The sequence below is a fragment of the Netta rufina genome (genome assembly GCF_964035555.1).
Source record: "Netta rufina genome assembly, chromosome: 1".
In the NCBI taxonomy this organism is placed as follows: Eukaryota; Metazoa; Chordata; class Aves; order Anseriformes; family Anatidae; genus Netta; species Netta rufina.
Window position 1 is genome coordinate 142,891,194 of NC_140123.1, and position 15,822 is coordinate 142,907,015.

The following is a 15,822-nucleotide window of genomic DNA, read 5'->3' on the forward strand; positions in this document are numbered from 1 at the left end:
TATCCAGTCAGATCTTGAAAACCACCAAGGTTTTTCTCATATCTGAACAGAACTTTTATGCCCATTGTTTCTCACCCTTCCACCATGCAACACTGTGAAGAGCCTGGTTCCACCTCCTCAATAACCTCCTTATAGTACAGACTGCTATTAGGTCCAAAGACCTTATCCAGGGTAAGCAAGGCCCATTTCCTCAGCTTTTTCCCACAAGGCCTGTACTTCAGCCCACTACCCAGCTTGGCACCCCTTCAAGGAACTCACTAATTTGTATTTTCTTTGGATAGGGCAGCCCAAATCTGGATACAATATTCTACATATGGTTTCACAATTGCTAAACTGAAGGAGATAATGACTTCGCCTGTTCGTAATAGCCTCCTCCTCCACTGCCAGGGCACACGCCTGGCTCACACTCAACTTGCTGTCCACCAGGCCCCCCAGATCCTTTTCTGCAGAGCTGCTTCCCACGCAGCCCATCCCCATCCTCTGTTTCTGCAAGGAGCCTTCTTCCCACTCATTGTTGCTGAATCCCCAAGACTCCAGCCTGCTCATTCCTGCAGATTAGGTCTCTCTGACCAGCAGCTTTGCCCTAGAACATATCAACTACTCCCCCTGCTTGGTGTCATCAGCAATCTTAATGAAAGTTGACCATGTCACTTTCATCCAGGTCATTGATAAAGATTTTAATCAAGACTCAGCTCATTACAAGAAGTGGAGTAGATGTTAACTCATTAATCACTACCCAGGATCTGAAGACACTAACAGCTTTTTACCCACGTGTCTGGCCAACCACTCTGACCATAGCATTCTAATCAGAATTACGAGAATATTGTGGGAGACTGTGATGAAAGCCTTGCTAAAGGCAATGTAAATGATACCCAGTTCCTTATTCCACAAATTCAGCCATTTTATCAGAGAAGGCAGGGAGGTCAGGCATTATTTACTCTTGGTAAATTCATGCTGACTGTTCCCTTCTTGTCTTTCACTTGTGCTGAAATGTTTTCCAAAGGAACTCATCCCGCAGAATTTCCAGGGACTTGCCTGTGATCCCATGCCTTATCTTTTGACCTAGGCTGAAGACCAGATAACATCTACGTTTCCCCAGTTGTTTGAGACCCCTTCCTCTCATCTTTAAAAGAATATGAAAATAGGGAATAAGCCTTCCACTGGCATAAGCCAGCAATCTCAGCACCCTCAGTTTCATCCCATGATCTCACACAGAACAAGTACTTCCAAGTACTCCCTGACTCAATGTTCATTCAATTCACTGCTGATAGGTCTCCTTGAACCCAGGTTCCCATCAAAAAGGCCTGCTAGATCTTCTAGAGTACCTCAGCAGACTTGCATAGCACAGAAAGATGCAACATTTTGTTCAGATGTGTTCTCTCTCTATTTGCATACTGTGGGAGAATGTAGGAAGCCAAGTGGGAAGGTTGAAGAGATTGAGTAATCGATCTAGGGGCTCAACACTAGTCTGCATTTCACATTAAGAGTTCTTGAATAAACACCTCAGTTCCACATCCAGGAGTAAAGAAAAGAATTCTTCATTCCTTTCCTCCATACTCGCCCAAGAATACTAATTTTTCAGAAACCGAAGCTTATTTTTACTCTGTTTATAAAATTGAAAGGAAAATTCTATCGTGAATTCTCCTGCTTCTGTCCATACGCTGTTTGGAAACAGAGATATTGAGTAGGAAATAAGTGAGATTTATCTTGTTCTAGAGTTTTTTACAAAACATGTTTTACAGTAATAAAAACATCATTATAGTTCTAAGGTTATATCTCAAATTTATTTCTTTCAGCCTTGTTGTTTAAGGAACAAAGTCAGATGAAAAGGAACCCTTTTTTCCAAACGACTCCAACCAGAACAGTTCCCTGACACTCACTTCATCTGAAGCTATATAAAACCAGTACAACCAAGAGGGGACAGCCATGCCAAGTTATATAAGGTTAATGATACTGGAAACACAGCACTTTAAAAAGCAAATTCCATCCAAGAACTACATTAAAAATATGTGCTAAGTTCAGGACTTCCTAATAATTGGATGGCTTCATATTGAACTAATTCTGCTTTATTCTACATATGTTGAATGTGTTCTCACATTATTATAATACCAACTGTTCTCCATTTGGTACAGAGACTGAATGGTGCTAATTAGGGGACTAAAATCGTATTGATTGTAACCACTGGTATTATCCACAGCATGTGGCAATTAAATATCCACCAAGAACAAGCAGAAAACTTAGATCAGTGAGAAAATATAATTAGGGCAACAGCTATTTTTTGCTTTTGTTTTTGTGTTTATTTTTTTTTTGCCCAGAGTTCTTGTCAGGTGTCAATCATCAAATTGGTCAAACATTTCCCTACAATTTATGACACTCACACTCTTCTGTTGGAGACCTGACTAATGGCCATTCAGAAAATGTACAAATCATAGTCAATATAAAATGTGCCTTGAACATGAGGTATTATAAGATCTCCATGATACAAAGGGCTCCTCTTGTTTCCATGCAGACCATTTAGATGTGTAGCTTGGATACACATGGGTGTGCACCTTAGGGCATAATCTGTTGCACAAAAAAAAAAAAAAAAAAAAAAACAACTTGTGCAATTTAAACGATTCCAGTATCAAAAGTGATGTAAGAGCAATTGTGCTACTCACATCCTAACAGCTAGCCCAACGCTGAAGGGAGGAAAAAAAAAAAAAAAAAAAGAATATGTATTTAAAAAACAAGTAAACAGCCCCAAAGATAACAAATCAAAAGACAAAGTACTTTGTGGGGAAAAAAAAGAAAAAAAAAAAAAAACAGTTTTAGCTACCAAGTATTGCATATGAGGCTGCAGCTAATAATTACTATTTACTTCATTTATCAGTACATCTCTCATGCCTTGTGCTTAATGTTTTCCATAGGTTTCCTCTTCTCATGATTTAACATTGTACCGTTTAATATCACCTTTCAATGATGAAAAAATGACATGACAGACAATAATTCAGAACATGTTAAGAATAGGTTAGTAAGGAAGAAGCTTCCTACTGGAAATTTAATCAGCTTATGACAGTAGTAACAGTTTTGTCACCTGAAGAAATCTAATACAGCATTGCTTATGACTTGTACTTCTGGTTTATGACTTATACAAGGGAACGCATAGTATAAGTTACACCTGGCAGAAGCTCAACCAGTTACTTTAGGATTATTAAAGACCATAAGCCACCAAATTCACGTAGTCACGTGCTACCTTTTTAATTATGAAATATCTCACTACCTATTCTGATTTCTATTGGTTAAATTAACCAAAGATACCTATCAGAAGGGGACACTAACGGCAGAAATATTGTCCATCCAAAAATAATTTTCACTTAAAAAAAAGTTCCCTCTTGGAATGAAAATGCAATGAAAATATAAAAATATTGGAGTTAATATGACCCATTTTTCTGGAATAAATGTTATTTCTGCATTTTTGTAGTCTGCTATTCATGAAATACTCACTGTCTGATCAGATATGAAGTCCAAAAAAACTGCAGTGCTCAGCAGCAAAATCTCATCTCATTACATACAAGTCTGTATTGCACAGTGACCCATCCTGTTATTGATACACTACTAAAAATTGATACCTCACCTTACATGATTAACAAAATTAACTGTTACAGTTGCTCAGTTACAGAGAAATACATGTTAACTCTGCAGGACAGATAAAGCTCAACACATTCAAGAAGAGGTAGGAAAGAAAATATGTCCTGCTTCAAACCTTAGTTAAGGATATGGCAAAGCTCCTATGAATACGTATCTGAAGAGCTCACAACACTCGATACATCCAATTACCTTATGAAGAAGGAGGCAATTTTGCTGTCTAATGGTTAGCACTGAGGACAAAAGTTCTCCAATGTCTCAAACTACAGGAACCACTAACTGCATGATTTTGAATAATCACATTATATCTAACCCAATTTAATGGTTTGGAAACATTTTGCAATATGCATTCACTGACAGAAATAACACTTATCTTCCTGAGTGCTGAAATACTTAACTTCATCAGTATTTAAGTTCCTCTGAAGGCTCAAGCATTAGAAATTATACAAATGTGACTATATCCACAACAGCCTTTTATTTGGCAGCAGTGGCACTGGCTGAAAGATCCTCAGATAGTCCGTACTTGTCACATGTTGGCTGGTTTCACACAACAGTTTTGGTGCACATGAAGTATGTAACAAAGGAAACTAAAAGAGCAGCTCTGCTTGAGATGCATACCAAACGCATCCCAGTCCCTAATGGAGAAACGAAGTGAACCGTGTATCACCCCTTTGGATAACATAAAATCACACGTGCAGTGGGTTTAACAGCCAAACTGCATGCAGCATACATGAAGAGGTCCTACCACCACCAACTGTCTATCTATAATTGGGTGTTAAGGTGTTACTGCACCAAATAACTTGCTAACACATTCAACCTGGGAAGTACAGACCCACTTTTTCCAGACCAGCCTTCAAAGACTGTCTAGCATTCAGCACTTCACAAGGAAACATTAACATCTGTATTAACTGTAAAGGGAAGTGAATTAATGATTTCTTCCACAGGTTCCCAGTCTTTCAGATTAAAGAAGTCTGACATGAAACACTATAAATGGTTAATTAACAAAAAAGTGATGCTAAATACGAATTCATGATGATTCTCACAAAGAAAAGAGACAGACCTCAGACCTCTTAAAAGCAGACAGATTTGAGCTGATTCAGCCAAATGGAAAGAAGAATCATCATTTCTGAATAACTATATGCTAAATTGATTCTGCTTTGGGAAAACAAAGCATGCAGTTTTAAAAGGCTAGCCTTGAATGCATTCCCAGCCCTAGCAAAAAGTAAAAGCTTTTGCTAGATAGAAATGCTAACTTGGAACTTTCCTTAAATAGCAAACATTGGATTTTGAATCTTTTTTCTAGGGGGATGGGGAGGTAGAATGTAATGACAGTGTAACTATCAAATTCATTCAGCTGTTACATGTGAGGTGCAAAGTCCAATTTTAAAGTCAAATTGTGAAGATATTTAGTGATTTAAAACCACAATGCACAAAAAAGCCAGGTTTTGTAAGAGCAATTAGAAGACATTATTTCCAGCTATAATAGCTTATAAAGCACTAATTGTGGAACTACTAGTAGGATTTTGTACCAGAACACAATTGCCAAAAGCAGATACCTCTGACATTACATACAAACCATAACCTGAGCACACAGCAGTACCCACATTCACTTCAACTCTTGGTCAGATATGTGCACAGTACTTGAATCATGGCCAAAGCACACTTATTAAATTTTTTCTTAGCGTCAAAACCATCTGCTAGTTCAAACCAACATGAATTTGCTGTTAAGAAAAGTTTAGATCAAATCATTTTATTTCAAAATAAGGGGGGGGGGGCTGTTTTTGTATTTCCCCTCCAAAATACAGCACTGAGGATAATTCCATTCCTTGGAACCTTCCGCACAGCGAATGAGACCGGAGTAAGTCCAAACACTCTGCAAAGAGGATTACAAAATGGTTGAATGTTTCATTTTTCTTCTTTCACAAGAAATGCTTTTGATTGCATATACATAGCATAATATTTGCTTTATAATATGAAAGTATATCTATGCTTCCTTAGAAAGTTCCCTCTTTTGAGTAACTAGGCTTAGGGATCTATTAAAATGGTTACACATTAACAGGCTCAAAACCATACGGCCAAACCTGACCCATCAGATACCAGCTGAAGGAGAAAGCCTTAAAAATTGTCCTCCAAATCAAAGCATAGTTATAATAATAATTTGATATTACTCAACTGATCTACTGGCCAATAAAGAAAGACTGGGAAATTCCACAACCCTCAAAAATAAGCAGATCCTGTGGGTTCCCATAAATACACTTACTTCATGCTGGATAGAGCTAATCTTCAGAAACAACTGCATCCATTAATTTTAACATATACAGAAGAAAGTTTTCAGATATGCACATGTATTTGTTACCCTAATGTAGAACACACAAAGATTGCCATGCCTGGTCAAATTAAAGAATTATCTAGATTTTTTACGTATGCCCTCTCCCAGAGCTCTTCTGTCCTTCCTCATCAGAATCACTGAGCGGAACTACCAGAAAAGCACTGAAGTCTTGATTTTATGCTCTAATCTATTACTGTGCTCTACATTGTAAACACAACAAAGTTATTTGTATTCTTAAACTCAATGGGGACAAATAATGAGTCACTTAACAGTCTGATTCTCTGCATTTAGTCAAATGAAGGAGATAAGCCAGTTGCTTCCTACCACTCCAGTGCAGGGCATAGCATTTCCTAACAATTACCTAATTAAAAGCTTTTACTATAATGCTATTTTTATTTGCTCCCACTTCATTTTTCTAGGATTCTTCTGGGGTTTATCATTTCACTTAATCCTAATCCTTTTGTCATCCTCCGCATGGATTTGTTTCTATCATGCAGCAAACACTGAAACCACTTGCCAAAACCATTTTAAGGAACTTCATATACACATTTCTAGTCAATGTAAAAGCCAGACCCATAGTTAAGTCTTACTATGAACTGAGGGATTTCTTGTGCATCAGATAAAAAACTGTCCCATAAGGCTTCCATAAAACAAACCTTAGCCTTAAAAGAGAAAGGAGCAAATCATGACCTAAATGTTCCACTCCTTCTATACCCAAAATGCAAATAAACCCCCACTTTTTCTTCTGTATAAGAGAAAAACAAATCCAAGTCCCCTTCTATTTGTGTGCATAAGATGCACCTTCTGGCTCTTGAAAAGGAGGAAAAATACTTTCATTTTGTACTCTACTTGCAAGAAATTATTTAGTTTCAGCATGATATACATGTAGAAACCTTCAACCATAAAATCTAGCTCGCCACAGGGGAGCTGAAAGGATCTAGCCCAGGTTGCAGAAGTATGACCTCTCTTAAAGCCATGGTCTGTCATCAATCTACTGCTTCTTTAGATCCGTTCTAAGGTGTGAACTGATTACAGAACATCGGCATCATCTACAAATAAAACTTTATTTTCACAGCACGTTGGAGTTTCTTAGCTCTGTTACTTGTGACATTTCTAACATTTCCAGTAAAAGCTTAAGTAAAGTTCCAGTAAAGCTTTGGCACAATGCTCCAAATCCTTTAGCAAATCAAGCGTTTAGTATTTAACACTTCAAATTCTCAAAAAAGATGTAGCCAGAAGAATAAACCTCATGGAGGCTTATAACTAAGACTGCATGCTGCAACAGGCCATGTGGGTATCTTGTTTCACTGGTGAGGCAAGCTCTAGTTTTCTCAAGTTGCTTTTGTTGATTCATGGTTTATTTCTGCTCATCTGAGAATCAGAACCTGTACACAGTACCTGAAGAAAAAAAGATTTTCACCTCTGAATGGTGGCAGTTTGGGTGCTGCCTTGGCTTAATGGTCAGGAAAAAGCAACCAAAGTGATCAGAAGAAATACAAGACCCTTTATTCTTTGGAATCCATATCAGTATCTAATTAGAGGACCATCTCAAAAGTCACCGAGTAGCTAGGATCTGGCAAGGATCAAAACCCCATAAACTTAATGTCAGTCACTGCTTCCTCATGTAGAAATCCGTGAGGGAATCCATGTAGAAATCTTGTGTCTGTGAAATGCTCAGATGGCAAAGGAGTTATTTAGTGAAGTGCCTACTCCTTGATAGTGCTGCTCCTAAGAACATGAAGTATTTATTGGCCAGGAAAAAAACACAACCATATTTGGCTTTGATACAGATACCAACGAGACTTAGTTAATCTTGAACTATCATTCATTACTTACTTGTTTTTCCCAAACCTTAGGCTGTGTCCCTGTCTCTCTCCTCAGCCAAATGGGGTAGAGATGCAAGGGGTAAAAACATAAGGCAAGAAGCAGTAAATGGCTGCCCTGTAGAAGAAAGGGATGGCATTGCACTATAGAACTTCAAAATAATGGAGGTACACAGCAGATGTTAACAAAGCACTGTCTTAGAAAAATATAATTTATTGTAACTTCTCTGCTTATTTGCAAAGCATTGAAAAAGATCTTTCTATTGGACAGCTGACCTCCATCCCTTTCTCCCTCCCTCAAGAAAAAGCATGTTTTTATTGTATTATGCATGAGATTACAAAAGTCATCACCCCTGTGAACTAGTTTTACCTTGCATGCTTGCAATGAACTGCCTGAGATTACTGGGAAACTATATATTGCCTTTAAATTGCTTTTGATGTTGTGGAATCAAATCCTGGAAGAATCTAAATGCCTCTGAACAGCTCCTCACCCTTGCTGACTTACAGTATTTATTTTCCAAGACACTGACAAGAATCATTAGATCTCAAAAGCAATCCACACAGGAGATGCAGGCAGCATAAAACAGCAAGGACTCAATCGTTTTCCTCTGTTTCAAAAGGATTCTTGACCAGCAGTCCCTACTCAGAGAAAAGCAAAAGAAGACCAATGTGCACACATTTAAACCATTTAAAAACAATAGGAAAAAATAATGATACACGATCTTTTTCTGTAAAAAAAAGCTTATATACAAGCAAGTAGCAATTTTTAGCATAAACATCAAAACTTAGGTTTACCAATGATAATATATTACTTTGCATTCATGAAATTGCTGAAATTAAACTGAAGAAGTCAATCATACGGTATTTTTTCCAGTAGCTATTATACACTGCTGGAAGCTGAACTTCTCTGATTTCTGATGCCACGACCCCTGAAAGAACTCTCAATAGGTGTCCTGTGCCAGTATTTTGGCATCTGATTAGGTTAATTTCAATTAGCATATATGCAATAAGAAGAGTATTTTATGCTTTTAATTAATTTATTTTAAAATAATGCAGTCTCTTCCAAAGGTGAAACCATAAAATTAGTTTCTTCATGGAGTTCAACTGAAAAAATTCAAATTATCATAAAAAATCCTCAAGTATCGATCTGGATATTGCTAATGAATCCTTTCATATATTCTTTCTTTTTGTTATGATTGAAATGTAAACACCAACTCTGCAGTTGCAAACTATGATTTATACTGGTATGCTTCAGTTTCTCCCAATCAGGGCAAAAGTTTTCAGAGTTTAATCCAAGGCAGTAAAAGAAATACTGTCATTCCCTTAGGATAAATACAGGAAAACTATTTAAGAATTTTTTTGGAAGCGAAGGTGGTGACCATACAGGACAACACAACAGGGCATGACTGAGTTGCAAAGCTGTAAATGCACGAAGAAACTACTTCCACTTTGCAGTCTAAGGTACTATTGCAACCACTAGGGAGGTCAATCAGATTAACTCACATCAACACAGGATGATACTAACCATGCTTTTCCTTGGATTTTGTTCACTACAAAAGGTGACTATGGTCCTTCCAAGAGGACCCATTATAAATATAAAAATACTGTCTAAAGATACAGTTATGTATATCTTGTACGTTATGAAACTAGTTTTTGCTGAAAACACTTTCTTTTCAAGGTGTAGTAATTATCTTCAGGGGAAAAAACAACTGAGGTACAGTTATGACCCTCTGCATTTAGAATTCTTGCCTTTGTTCATTAGATTATGCTAAAATAATACAGAAAATGTAGGAAAAACAAATCTGTAGTACCAAATAGCTATGCATTCGTGCTGACATGCCATTGTAATTTGATTTCTGTCAAGAAGCTCAAATCACCAGAGATCACTACTACCTTTGATAACTTATCCAACACAGTAATTTCTTTCAAAGTACAGAAATATCACTTCTAAACTCTTTTGCTCTATAGCCTTTATCAGAGACTATCATATATAGAGAAATGTATTTACACTAAATACATAAAGCTTCTGTCTTACCAATGGCTCAAGCATTACACAGACAGTTAACAAGATCTCAGGTACCTACTGTGCTTAAAAAAAGAGTATTCCTTCCAACCATGAGCTTAGGGATGGTGGCCCATTCTACTGTGGGCCACCTTCAAGTCTGTGAGACTTTCTAAAATCACCAGATTGGGGGAAAAGAAAAAAAAAAAAAAAAGAAAAAAAGCTGCTCAATTTCAATTTTTGGCCTGGAAGGCATACATGAAGACTGGCATGCGTATAATCGGTAGCGCTTCAACCCTTTTTCCATGGACTGGCATTTCCATCAGAAGTGCTCCTCTCCTTTCTACTTAAATCAATACCACACAGAAAAAGAAAGACACACAAGAATACTACATTTAGTATTAGAAAGCTCTAAGAGCAGTACAAGACATCTACTAAAATGAACAGGAATGTAGAAATATCTCTGTGCTACTGCTATCAGTTCTCACTGTTCAGCTGCTCACTGAGTGACGAGCAGGAAGCTCGATCTGTTCCAAACCTGAGCCTGACACAGTTTCAGGATATATACCACATACTTTAGATAAAGAAAGAACACTTTAGGGGAAAAAAAAAAATAAGGGAAAACGACTCAAATACCAGAAGAAAGATAATAGAAAAAAAAAAAAACAACAACAACAACTTCTAGAGAAATCTAGTAATTCAGATATGATTTTTGAAAAATATAAATACTGAACGGTGAAGTAATATGTCCCAACCCCAGTTAGGAAGCTGAACAGCCTCACTGCACAGCAAACAGAGAATTTAAATAGCAGAGTAGGGGAACAGTCTACTATACGTTACTTCAAGTAACTCCTCTTCCAGCTTAACAGAAAAAAGCACAGGCAAACTACTAAAGAAATTCAACTGATGCCACCCACTTTATTAAAAGCTGCTTTTAAGCTGCCAGTGTTATCCCCCCCCCCCTTTTTTTTTTTTAATGAAACAAGTAGGGACCAGCTGTTCAGCCTATGCTAAAGTTAAAAGCAACTCAGGGATGACTTCAGATCAGTAAGAAACATGGAAGAAAAAGAGCATTAGGGAACTTTGATAAGTGCAAAACATCTAACTTTTCTTTCCATGTAGAACTGCAAAGAGGCAGAACACAGAAGGCCCATCTCTTAGTAGATTACGTGATTCAGTAGATTTCTGAAGTCGCTACACAGTGCTGCAACTTCATAAATGCTTCATACTAAGCACTCCTCAGGAGATAGCTTTGAGTCACTCCAAAAGAGAATTAAGTTATTATGTCAAGTTTCAACTGAGGAAAGACAGAGGGAACCTCAAAGCTAGCAGTGTTCTAGAGAAATGACAGATCTGTCATTGCCAAAAAATATCTAAGTGTGATACAGATGATAACTTTAAGCAATGACTATGGAACTGCACATGGCACAATTAAAGATCCATAAAGGGAGAAAAATCTATCTTTCTATTAACTAATAACCAACTCAAGAATGATACTAATATTAGAAAGATACAGTATGAGGACAAACAAATCAAAACTTTCAATATATAATTAAACAAAACAAAAAGTAAAATTAGTGGAGAGGGAGAATGAATCTGATTTTACTCTGTAGAAGTTCAGCCAGTCTGACAACAGCAGCACCCAAAGCATTTAAGAAACTAACTTATGGATGACCGTGTTAAAAAGTGAGATGCCCATTCCACACGGCTGTTAAATGGAGACCACTTCTGACTGCAAGGATGTGATCACAAAGATCTGGAGAAGACTGCTGGAGAATGCCAGCCACACTTTTCCACCTCAATAAAGTAGAATATTCTGTAAGTGCTTACCCCAAGTAAGGTGAAATTCCTTTCAGACGTATTTTCTTGGTTAAATTCTCTCACTCAGACATCCAAGGCCTCTAACCACAAAGAGACCACAAAAATACATCAAAGTAGAAAGATGTTTTCAGCCGTACTGCACTATTTCAGCCAAAACATAAATCAGATCTCAAACGGATCAGACAATGTGGTTAATTTCAATGCAGGGTGCTAGACATCAAGTTTGCACTGCACTAGTTATTTTTAAGGACAATGACCTTGGTATATACAAGTTTCAACTGAAAGGAGTTCCTTTTTTCTCTCCAGTTCCACGTAGTCCATCACGGTCCAGTTTTTAGGGAAGTTATCAAAGTGCCAAAAAAACCCTCTGTTTTTCCTTCACTCTTCTGGCTTCTAAGGAAAAGATTTTCAGGTAGCCTTTAAACCACACTCACACTAAAAAAAAAAAAAAAAAAAAAAAAAAACACACTACTTTTCAACTCAGAGAAATATACTTCCTACGAAAGCATGCTGAGGAGAGCAACACCATGCCAAAAATGAGTTCCTCCCTGGATATGCGTGTGTTTGTTAACCTTTGAGAAATCATGTGGACTCTACTTCTGGCTTCTTGCAAAGCATAGCTGGATAACTAACCCACACCAGACTGCAAACTACTGTATTTTTCCAAGAACCTGCTAACTCCAGGAATATTTCCATTTTAAGTACTGAGCTCCTCAAAATGAGATGACAATGACATTCCCCACGTACCAAAAGAAAGTACTTTGTCTCTTCAAGATCAGTAACAAAAGGATGAAAATGAAGTTCAGCATATGCTGTGCTCCACAGCTGTTAATACTTGCTCAGAGTAGCCGCTGAATACAGCTGTGCTGCATTACAGCTAAAAACACCTCAACCGAGCAAGGCTTAAGCAGTCTCAAACCAAGAGAGGGCTACATGGATCCATGTGCATTACATTTTCAATATTATATCTAAGTTAGCCCTGCTAAGTAACATACTCTTTAATCTCCCTGTTAGTTTTTTTCAGGAGTTCTGTTCCAATAATCACCATTTATTTGCACATGTTCACAAGAAACAGGAAAGAAAACTCAAAGACAACAATGCATATTTCACAGGAGACTGAGGTAGCAATTAACCAAAGGTCATGTTTTCACATTTTTAACTTCCAGGACTAAAAGACAACAAAGTCTTTCAAAGTTGAGGTGACAAGAACAGCAGTAAAAAAAATCCAGAGACAATCAAGTGTACAGAGAGGAGTAAAGCGCCAAGATCACAGCAAAGAGATGGCGATGACTACCAGATAATGGCATGAGTCAGCCAGCATCCTGGCTCCGTGAGTCAAGGCAGTTTTTAAACAACACATTTGTCCTTAGCTAAACTTAATATACCACACGAGTCCTGCCCATGACAAAAGGCTTTATTGAAAGGGATGTGCTGAAATATTGGTGTACAGATCTAAAATACTAGTTCCTGCAAGTACACTGAAAGATAATATAGCAGGAATATATTAAACGTGTTTGGGGGAGTGTAGGGGGTGGTAATGAACAGATTTTTCAGGTCCCCAACAGACCAGAGAAATCCCTTGTCTGTTTAGACACTGAACAAGTCTGTTTAATTACAGTAAATCCTATTAAACTGGTCTTCCTTATAAAGGCTGAAGTGACCAATTCCAACAGGCTATAGAAGACATAATGAATTCAGAGTTTAATTAGGACACACTGTTAGCTAACTATAATCTATTAATTAGCATTCTTAGTTTTTACAGCTCATTGCAATAATACCCTTTTACTTTTAAATTGCACCCTTCTCTTTTTGGACCAAAGTTATACAATTCTACCAGTGTGGTAGTAATTATAGTGATTGCCTAGAGAACAGCGGCCTGGAAATATCTGTAAATGTTTAATTAGGGGATAAAGGAAAGACAAAAAAACCCCTCAGATAGCAAAATCAGTGTTCTCCACTCTATACATATTCAGTAACCACTTAATCCATTCTAAACCAAACACTCGTTTCTCTTGCCAGATTTTCCAAGCATCCTCAGGTGTCAAAACTGATTTGATAAAAACATTGTCACTTTCAAAGGCATTCTCTTCAACATGAAAACAGAACTTTAAAACCACGAAAAGGGAATTTGGGGCTTTAAATACCCACCTGCAGCTGAAATACAAGCAGCACCAGAAAGCTGAGTGAATGGCATTTCATGTTTTCATTACACATTTCACGTATTTCATTATACTATTTTCGTTATTACAGCAGCATCCTGGTTTTGGCTGGGATAGAGTTAATTTAGAGTAGCTGGTATGAGAGTTAATTTGCTTTAGAGTAGCTGGTATGGTGCTGTGTTTGGATTTAGGATAAGAATAATGTTGATAACACAGTGATGTTTTAGCTGTTGCAGAACAGTGCTTACATCAAGCCAAGAACTTCTCAGCTTCTTGTGCTGCCCTGCCGGCAAGGAGACTGGGGATGCAGAAGGAGCTGGGAGGGGAGGCAGCCAGGACAGCTGACCAAAGAGATGTCCTGTGCCACGTGGTGTCATGATCTGCAGTAAAACTGGGAAGAATTGGCTGGGGAGACTGCTGTTGCTCAGGGATTGGCTGGGCATCAGTTGGCTGGTGGTGAGCAAATGTATTTTGCATCACTTTTTTTTGTTGCTGTTGTTGTTTCTTTTCTTTGTGTGTTTGTTGTTTTTTGTTTGTGTTCCTTTCTTACTAAACTGCCCATCTCAACGCACAAGCTCTCACATTTTAACCTTTTTCAGTTCTTCCTGCATCCCACTGGAGAGGGGAATGAGCAAATATCTGTTTGGTACTTAACTACTTACCAGTTTAAACCACAACCACCAGTATAACTGAAATTTTCACTGGGCTACTCCTAAGAAAATACTTTTGTAATAAAATTTTTTAACTTTAGGTTTTCTCCAACATGACATGAAAGTGAATAGAAAATATCACACGCATTAACAAATACCACACTGTGGTACTGTTACTCAGTAAGAATACAGTTATAACTGCATAAATTCATTACATTGTTTCATGCAAACTCAGAAAAAGCAACTTACTGTATTCAATTAGGTTTTTAAAAAACGTGAAAAGTCGAGACAGTTTCAGTGCAGCAGATTATCACTAACCAAAAAGAATCTACTGTTTAAGTCACAGGTCACCTGAAAGTACAGTGTAACGTGTCAAGTACTACCAGTACTATTTTTTTCCTCCAGTACTTTCCTTCTCCCTTTCATCTTCCCAAGCAAAACCAAAAAAAGCACTGCCTAAAATAGTAAATATACCTAAACAGCTTCAAAAACATGACCATGCTTGAATTATAGAGGCCATTTCATTAAACCTCCTTGGATACTTTAAAAGCTTTAAAAAAGGGAAAGTAATTTTTCCATGGTGAGGACTGACATGCATTTCAGGGAACCTTTCAGAACTGGACACTGGGCCTGTTTTCCATGAGGGTGGTGAGGTTTCTTACTGTTTGGCCACAAACAACTATACAGGAGTATACCAGTAGCTACTTCAGTATTAAGCAAGCAAAAAGGTCTAGATGAGAAAACCGAAAAAACTTACTGTAAGTAGAGCCGACTACAAAGAGACCTCAATTTTAACCAACATCTCGGGTTTATTTTAATCTAGAGATGCTTGTAAGACAGACAAGACAAAAGATGCCCAAGATTCTCTGTTCTTCTGCCTATTCTCTAACTAGCCAGACCACTACAAAAAAGAAAATGTGGAGTGCTTTATGAGTTGCATAACAAGATATGCACTGCTTATGACAAAAGATGAACAGGTATTAAACAGTATTACTTAAATGTAGCCAAGAACGCAGTTTATGTATTTGTGAAAGCTGCGGGACTGTAGGTTTTAACTAGAGATCTAAATTAAGACCAGCGTCATGTGAAGTTTGTTTTACTGGCAAGATGTCAACGTTCAGCACCATTCCGCTGTATTTGGGGTCAGCAGTTAGTACATTCTGCCTCTCAGAGAATGCTTCATGAGGTAAGCACTATAGAAATGATTATGAGCAGGTTAAATTACTTCCAAACGGAAAGCGAGTGGTTAGCATCAATCCCAGAAAAGAAGATGATAAACAAAGAAAAAACACAAGAAGCAGAAACCAGCACTGAAGAGGAAGCTTACAAGTCTGACAAGAAACATTTAAAAAGAGGCTTGCAAGTTGAAAACATTTTAATCATACCAATTGCCTGGGAGAAGCACCAAAATAAT

At 37.6% G+C, this 15,822-nt stretch overlaps 1 protein-coding gene across 8 annotated transcripts in view; it reads right to left on the bottom strand.

Annotated features, from left to right (window-relative positions):
• The window catches only part of ERC1 (ELKS/RAB6-interacting/CAST family member 1), a 302,116-nt gene that overhangs the window by 276,091 nt on the left and 10,203 nt on the right, over nucleotides 1–15,822 (bottom strand). The window lies entirely within an intron of this gene.